The sequence below is a fragment of the Octopus bimaculoides genome, chromosome 29 (assembly GCF_046866305.1).
Source record: "Octopus bimaculoides isolate indiv1 chromosome 29, ASM4686630v1, whole genome shotgun sequence".
NCBI classification, from domain to species: domain Eukaryota; kingdom Metazoa; phylum Mollusca; class Cephalopoda; order Octopoda; family Octopodidae; genus Octopus; species Octopus bimaculoides.
In genome coordinates, this window is record NC_142956.1 from 16,639,125 (window position 1) to 16,649,124 (window position 10,000).

General features: G+C 34.4%; 1 long non-coding RNA gene across 1 annotated transcript in view; it reads right to left on the bottom strand.

Annotated features, from left to right (window-relative positions):
• Positions 1–10,000, bottom strand: part of LOC149130377 (uncharacterized) — a 156,508-nt gene that overhangs the window by 145,303 nt on the left and 1,205 nt on the right. The window contains exon 2 of the long non-coding RNA XR_016238910.1: positions 8,961–9,040. This is a non-coding gene — a long non-coding RNA (uncharacterized LOC149130377). The remainder of the gene's footprint in view (positions 1–8,960; positions 9,041–10,000) is intronic.

Consider the following 10,000-nt stretch of genomic DNA (forward strand, 5'->3'; position numbering starts at 1 on the left):
GTAACCATCATCATCATCATCATCATCATCATTATTATTATTATTATTATTATTATTATTCAGTTCCAATCCTGCCAAGGTCAACTTTCCCTTTCATCCCTCCAAGGGGGTCGTTAAATAAAGTACCAGACAAGTAGTGGGGGTTGACAATATCAACTAAGGCACCTTCCCCTCAAAATTACTGGCATTGTGCCAAAAATTAGAAAGTATTATTATTATTATTATTATTATTATTGTTATTATTATTATTATTATTATTATTATCATTATTATATATCTATTGTTGTTATTGTTGTTACAATTATATTGTTAAAATTATTTCTGTTGTTTTTTTATTTTATTTTTTCATTTTTCATTTTTGTTGCTGTTGCTGTTGAAGCGAAAATGGCGGTGGCAGTGGGGGTGGTGATAAAAGATGAGTGAGAATGAGGGTGTGAATTTCACTGTGAGTGGAGGAGCAGGCGCAGGTTCAAATTTCCAAGCAAGCACTGAGATACGCACACACACACACACACACACACATCCTATATGAATTATGACTCTAAATAGCAACATCACTACCACCCCCACCCCTCACCACTACATTTAACTGCTCCACCCCTAACACACACATACACACATACACACACACACACACACACACACACACACACACACAGAAGATTTTTTCAACCCCTCCCACCACAAAGAAATACCCACTTCGTACACACACAGGATGTGAATTCATTATCGGAATCACTCACAGCAACCAGCAACATTATTGTTGAAACGTATTATAATTTATTATAATTTATTATAATTCATTATAATTCATTATAATTTATATAATTTATTATGATTTATTATCATATTGGTTTTTTTCTTTTTTGCATAGTACTTTAAAGGCAGAGGGATGGGAAAAATTGGTAGAACATCTGGCAAAAATGGTCTACAAATATTTGGTTAAGTCTCTTTATGTTATTTTACATTTTGAGTTCAATTCCCACCAACATCAATTTTGCCTTTCATCCTTTCAGAGTCAATAAAATGAAGTACCAGTCATATGCTAGTATCAATTTAATCAGCTGACCCTACCTCCTTCAAACTTCTGGGCCATATGTCGAAATTAGAAATTATCCAAGGTGGTAGGTTGGCAGAATTGGTAGAGCAACAAATGAAATACTGTGTGGTATTTGTTCCAGCTCTTTAGATTCTGAGTTCAAATTCTGTCTAGATTAACTTCATCTTTCAATTTTTTTTTTTCAGGAGCTAAAAAATAAGTACCAGTTATATACTGGAACCAATATAAATGAGTAATGCCACCGCTTAAAAAAATTCCTTGCCTTCTGCCTATATAAGGAATTATTATTTAAATACCATCTCTATTCTCATTATCATCACCATCATCAACATCATCATCACCATTATCATCTTTATTATTATTACAATTATTATCATCATCATCATCATCAATATTATTATTATTATTATTATTATTATTATTATTATTATTTAGAAAGTTAAAGAAGTGATTTTAAATTGTCAATCGCAGAATAATGCTAATAATATAGCCTGAACAGGATAAACTACCCCTATTTTGCAGAGAAAAGTGTAGGTGGCTAGCTTTGGACACCTACACCTACACTTTTCTCTGCAAAATAGGGGTAGTTTATCCTGTTCAGGCTATATTATTAGCATTATTCTGCGATTGACAATTTAAAATCACTTCTTTAACTTTCTAAATAAGACATCTCAACGCTTCTAAAAGCAAACTTTGTTTGTTTATTTACGTTTGTCGTAATTTGAATTATTATTATTATTATTACTATTTTCCCTATCATTATTATTAAGGTGATGAGCTGGCAGCAACTTTAGCAGACCAGACAAAACGCTTAGTAACATATCTTCTGTTCTGAGTTCAAATTCCACCGAGGTCTACTTTGCCTTTCATCCTTTCAAGGGTTGATAAAATAAGCACCAAATGGATCACTGGGGTCGATGTAATAGACTTGGCCCCCAACCCACCAAAACAGCTGGCCCTTGTGCCAAAACTTAGAAATAATTATTATCATAATTATAATTATTAGGCCGTAAGCTGGCAGAATCGTTGGTCTGCGGGGCTTAACAGTATTTTGCCCGTCACTTTCTTCTGCACTCAAATTCCACCGAGGTTGACTTTGCCGTTCATCTTTTCGGGGGTTAATAAAATAAGTACCAGTTAAACACTGGGGTCCGTGTAATTGACTTACTCCCTCCCCCCCTGAAATTTCAGACCTTGTACCCCTATTAGAAAGAATTATTATTACTATTATTATTATTATTATTATTATTATTATTATTATTATTATTATTAAAGAAGCAAGCTGGCAGAACCTTTAGAACACTAGGCATGTCATCCACCTTCATGGTAAGAGTTCAAATTCCGCTGAGGTTCACTTCACCTTTCATCCTTTCGGGGTCACTAAAACAAGTACCAGTTAAGCACTGGGGGGGTCGATGCAATCAACTTACCTTCTCTCCTCAAAATTACTGGCTTTGTGCCTAAATCAGAAACCATTATTATTATTATTATTATTATTATTATTATTATTATTATTATTATTATTATTATTATTTTTGGCAAGCTGGCATTGGACAGAATGACTTGCAATATTTCCTTCTGCCAAAACAGCAAACTAACAGAATCATTAGGACGCCGGGCAAAATACTTGGCGCCAAAAACTGCTGACCCTCCGTCAAAATTTGAAACCATTATTATTATTATTAAGATGGCAAGCTAGCAGAATCATTAGCACGCTGGGCCAAATGCTTAGCAGTATTTCGTCTGCCGTTATGTTCTGAGTTCAAATTCTGCCAAGGTCGACTTTGCCTTTCATCCTTTCGGGGTTGATAAATTACATACCAGTTGTGTACTGGGGTCAATCTATTCGACTGGACCCCTCCCCCAATATTTCGGGCCTTGTCTCTACAGTAGAAAGGATTATTATTATCATTAAGGTGGCAAGCTGCAATGATCATTAACACGCTGGGTGAAATGCTTAGCGGTATTTCGTCTGCCGCTATATTCGAGAGTTCAAATTCTGCCGAGGTCAACTTTGCCTTTCATCCTTTTAGGGTCAACAAAATAATTACGAGTTGAGTACTGGCAGAATCATTAGCATGCCAGGCAAAATGCTTACCAGCATTTCACCCATCTTCATGTTCTTGAGTTTCAAATTCTGCTGGGGTCGACTTTGCCTTTCATCCTTTTAGGGTCGACAAAATAATTACGAGTTGAGTACTGGCAGAATCATTAGCATGCCAGCAAAATGCTTACCAGCAAAATGCTTACCAGCATTTCACCCAGCTTCATGTTCTTGAGTTCAAATTCTGCTGGGGTCGACTTTGCCTTTCATCCTTTCAGGGTCGACAAAATAATTACCAGTTGCGTACTGGGTCGATGTAACTGACTTGATCACACCCCTAAAATTGCTGGTCTTGTACCAAAATTTGAAAACATTATTATTATTATTATTATTACCATTATGAATTTAAAGGTAGGGTTATATGGCTTGTAATATAAAGGTGAGGTTATTTGGCTGGGGAGAGGAGAGGGGTGTCAGCAATGTAGCATATTTAAGTCCCTGGATCCTGAGTTCAGTTCCCAGCTGGGGTGAAGTATGACTAACTTCCCCTTCATTATGTCATACGTTTCTTTAAAGAGCAGTGGGAATGAAAAAAATTAAAACAAATGCGATAGGGTGGGTGGTAGGTATATGAACATCAATTAAAACATAAGTACCAGTCATTTACTGGGACCCTGCGGTTCAAATCAATCGACTTCACTACACTACAATACATGCATTTCCTTTTACGAAAGAAAAATATTGGCCTTTTGTCTCGTTATGAAAATTTATGAAAATAAAAATAATAATAACAATAACAATAGTAATAATAATAATGATAATAATAATGTTGATGTTGATGATGATAATAATAATTATAATAATGATAATTATAATGATGGTCATAATAATAATAATAATAATAACAATAATGATAAAGTGTGATGGAAAGTGACATTTTTCCAATTCTTCTTCAAGTTGCTTTCAGTCATTCGGTACAAAATATATATATATAAAAATGTGTATGTGTTGTGTGTGTGAGTGTATGTACATACATACATACTTATATATATGTGTGTGTGTGTGTATTTATGCATATATGTGCATGTGTGTGCCTGTATATAATATATATACATACACATATATATATATATATATATATATATATATATATATATATATATATGCATATATATACATATACATATATAAATACATATGTATACAAATATATATATGAATATCTATATATATACACATACATATATATAAATACATACATATATATGTGTGTGTGTATATACATACATATATAGATACACACACACACACATATATACACCTTTATACACATATACATATATACATACCTTTGTATGTACACATATATATATATATGCATGCATAACTAAAGATATATATATATATATATATATATATATATATATATATATATATATATATATATATATATATATACATATATAATATATGCATGTTTGTGTGTGTGTGTGCATGTGCATATGTGTGTGTATGTGTGCATGTGTGCGTGTGTGTGTGTGTATGTGTGCATGTGGGAAGAGTTATTAGGAACGTATTTTGCCATTGATCGAGAGTTCGAAGAGCATCTCTTCATGTGGTTTTTATTCGATGTTCAAATATTTCACACTTTTATTCTCATTCTTTCAGAGAATTGGCATCTTGGAAGCCCCCCAACCCCCACCCCAACCCAGCCCTATTCCTCCGACCCACCCCGCCCCTCGCCAAACCCCCACCGCTCTCCAGCCCCATCCCACCCCCAACCCCAACACACCACACTAAGCGTGAATAACAACAATAATTACATCTACAAATACACACACACACACACACACACACACACATATATAAATGGTCTTTGTGATTATATGAACTGAATTTAAATCATGCATTATTCAGTGAAGCACGTGCGGTATAAGAAAATATAAGAAAATATACACAGTTTAACAATTTTTATATACTGACAGTTTCATAGTGCCGTATACGGACCCATTCACTTGAATCACTATTTCACTTTCAAAGAGAAACAAAAAAAATAGCTGTCAGAAAAATTGACATTGTTGACTAAATTGTATGTAACTTTTCTTCATATTCATACATATATTCACACACACACACACACACACACACAGAGTCAAGGTTTTAAGTCTGATGAGTCACCCGTACAGTTAAGCACTTTATAGGTGTGAAACCAATGGTGATTCTCTGATCAGCCATAACAAACAGCCTCCTAAATACGACTGCTCTAACATCTTAGAGTGTGCTTCTTTTCAGATATATGAACTACTGACCAATATATAGATATAGATATAGATATACGTACATACATATAATATGTGTGCGGAGGTTCACATGCATATACAATGAAATAAATTTCGATATAATGATTATTAGAATGGTTCAAAATACAAACAGATGAAAGAAAAAATGTGCAGATTTCAATCAGTATTATTGTTTTGGGTCAAAAGTTTTGCAATAATTTGGTGATTTATTTGCTTTATTCATCGAGTCACAACAAAAGCAGGCTTGTGTTCAGAGTAAAGGCCATCGTGCTGCACTATTTGAAGCTATTTTTCTGCCAGTTCTGTGATCCTGTGATGATACCAGTTCTTGTTCTTCAAGGCAAGAAACTCTTTCACTGCAACTTCCATCTCTTCTTGGTTGGCCAAGCATTGAGAGTGTAGGAAGTGAGCCACGGATTGGAACAAGTAATATCCTGAGGGTGCTATGTCTGGACTATACACTGGGCGTGGCATCAGTTCAATTCCATCAAGTTCCTGGAGTTTATTCTGGGTCGTTCAAGTAGTATGAGATCTTGCATTGTCTTCAGCAAAAGAATTCGCTTTCTATTAACCAATGCCAATATTTTTATCACATAATGGCATACATTTGTGAGATTCTGAGCTTGTCTGATACTCTCCAAAGTCTACTCACCAGATTTGCCTTTGTGGCTTGGAGCATGTCCTTGGAATCCACAGTTTTAGGCCTACGTGAGATTGCCTGATATTTGAGATTCATGCTACCCAAATAAAATTCCTTGTACCTTCTGGTTACTGATCTGGGATCAACTACGCCTTCACCTTTCGCACAACAAATCTTTTTGGCTGCTTCTGTGGCATTCTGGCAGTTAGAATGTGTTAAACATAATTTCCTGAATTATACTGCATTGCACGTTCATCTGTGCACTTTTCAAATTATGTACACAATGAAGCAATGCACCTGCCTGCACACCAACTGCCAAGATACTACGATTCTCAGCAGGTACCTTCCATGGCGCTACAAACTAGCACATAAGCAAATATTGCAAAAGTTGTGACTCACCTCAATATGATAATTATAATAATGCTCATAATGATAATATTGATAATGTGCATATGTAGTTAGGGGTGGGGGGGGAAGGACAAAGGGGTGCCTGGATTGGGGTACAGGTGAGAGTACGGGTATGTGGATGGATGGCTGGTTCATACCATTCGCACACCCCCCAATACTCCTACAGACCCCACCCACTTTGCACCCAGCCCTAAGCAAACACCACACAATCTACCCTGTCACAACACAGCTACAAAAATACAATGCTATCCTGACAAGCACACACATTCACGTGCATTCACATGTTTACACACAGTCAGTTACACTCACACACATATACATATATACATTCACATATGTACACATAGACACCTCTCTAGTACCCCATCCCCCAACCCTCTCCTCTTGGCCCCTTGATGATATTTTATTGTCAATTTTCTCATTAGTGTACCAATGTTGGGTGTAGACAAAAAATAAAAGATATATATATAAGTGTATATATATGTATACATACATACATATATATATACACACATATACGTATATATATATATATATATATATATATATATACAAGTACAAATATATATATCATATATATATATATATACATTCATATATATATATATATATATATATATATATATATATACACACATATATATATGTGTGTGTGTGCGTGTAAATTAAAATTATTAAAAAAAAAACACAAAACTAAGAAAAGAAAGTATATACTAAAAAATTAATTAATAAATTAAATAATTTAAAAAAATGAATTTATGCAAATATTCCCTACTTGTTATCGAAAGAGCAATAAATGTTTGATTCTGAAGTTTGCAAAAAAAAAAAAAAAAAAGAAAGAAAGAAAAATAAATGTGATTCTGAGTCGTTCATTCCATGCCGTCGTTATATTTGTCTTGTTGTAATAAGCTTGTGTGTGCACACACAAACACACACACACATAGTGTCTAAGAATCCATATCAGAAGAAATAGACACATTTCATTATACAGCATACAGAAACCAGATGTGACACCTCCAGTTATAGAGAGCATTTGTCATTTCGTCCATACTGACCAACTCTGTTGAGTGTAGCTATTCATAATCTTCTGATTACCTAATATCATATGTGAAACTGCTTGGTAAAGTCAGCTCTAATGGGTCTATAATACTGTATACTTTGACTAATATATATGCATGTGTTTATGTATTTATACATATATATATATATATATATATATATATATATATATATATATATATATATATATATATGTATAATGTCGCTTTCATTGAACACTAAACTTGGCTTGCGAAGACCTGTTGGGGCAAGCGAAAGCGAAATCGTGATGGCACCTGTACCAGTAACTCACTAAGAGCACCGTCCGAGCGTGATTGTTGCCAGAGCAGCTGTCTGGCTTCCATGCCGGTGGCACGTAAATACCACCATTTGAGCATGATCGTTACCAGTGGCACATGAAAAGACATTCGAGCAAGATCGTTGCCAGTGCCGCTGGACTGGCTCCTGTGCAGGTGGCATGTAAAATACACCATTTCGAGCATGGCTGTTGCCAGTACCGCCTGACTCGCCTTCGTGCCAGTGACACGTAAAAGCACCCACTACACTCTTGGAGTGGTTGGCGTTAGGAAGGGCATCCAGCTGTAGAAACTCTGCCAAATCAGATTGGAGCCTGGTGCAGCCATCCGGTTTCACCAGTCCTCAGTCAAATCGTCCAACCCATGCTAGCATGGAAAGCGGATGTTAAACGATGATGATGAGGTATGTGAATGAATGGATGGAAATAGTAAAGGTATGTAGGTTAGTGATGACAAATGAAAGGGAAAGTACTTGTTCCAGGAAGTAGAGTATAGAAAATTGAATTCCATCAGGTGAAATCCATAGAGAGCAACTAAAAGTTCCTATGAATTCTTGGAAATCTGCTTTTTTTTCTTTTTTGGCAGTCAGCCATTCATATACATACCAACACATGCATAACACACACACTCATATATGAATTTTCTATCACAGACCATTACGTTATATATATATATATATATATTAAAATGTAAAATGAAAACAGAACACAAAGGATTCTGTGGTACATGTGTTTCAAGCTTTATACAGAAACAGTCGTTGCATCATTATATGAGTACATAATTGATAGAAAGGATGGTTTAAGGCTATCTTCAGCTGCAAACATATTCAGTCCCAAGATTACATCACAAAGAATAAATCACAAAGAAAATAAAGAAAAAACAGTGCTTACACTTATCAAATATTACCTCTAAAATTTGCAATACCTACGTATATATATATATATATATATATATATATATATATATATATGTATGTATGTATGTATTAAAATTATATATATATTTTTTTTTATTCTTCGAATTTTTTTTTTTTTTAATATGCTAGACCACTGGTTTTAATTGATTAATATCAATTTCTACCCTTATTAATAAATTATATATGTATGTATATGCATAGCTGAATGCATGAAAATCCTGAAAATCTCACACTTACCTGCGACCATACTGAACTCCAGAATGGAGATTTTCGGACCATGCTTGCATTTCAGGAGATTCTTGTTAGCGCTTTGGGAACTGCATAATAGCAATAATAGTGGTATTAGTGATAATTACAGCACAGCCAGATATTGATTGCTGATGAGGGTGGGAGATAACCCCCTACCTTTTACCCTCATAGCCAACAGGTGGCATAGCTGAAGGAGGACAACACAGCCGGTAGCTGATGACCAGTAGCAAAGGGAGATAATCCCCATTGTTTTGTATCTATTATTTCCCTCTCCATATTTTAAACAGGCCATAGGCCAACAGGTCTTAGGGTCCGAAAATACGCCATAAAGGTACCCCTTGTGGCCAAAAACCCAGGGTAACCCTATAAACCAGCCTTCACCAGTAATTTATATATATGTATATATATACATATATATATATATATATATATATATATATATATATATATATATATATATATATATATATCTTTGATTAATGAGAGAGATGGAAGATATGAGAATAATTATTAATCACTACAATTGTTTTGACCCATTCAGCATCAATTCTTCATGGGTCGGATACTGGTTTAGGTGCATCCATTGATGTAGATGTGTCTCTTTAGGTGGTTACAAGTGAACATGCTTTACTGGTAAGCTACCAGCTGTAAACCATGTGATTTATTATCTAATAATATATACATTTCAAAACTGAGTCAATGTGGAGGAATTCCAACTAGATCGTGTGTGTGTGTGTGTATATATATATATATATATATATATATATATATATGTATGCATGTATGTATGTGTGTGCATACACACACACACACACACACACACACATATATATATATGTCTATATATATTTATATAAATAATAAGTAAAGGGATTCACAAATTTAGGCAGATATCTATAAAGTGTTCAGTGTTAAACGAATTTGGTTAACTATATCAACCAATCAGGCACCAATAAATTCAAGGATTAACAAGTAAATCCAAATATCATTTAGAAGAATTTCAAGAAGTTCAGAGTATAAGAATGGAG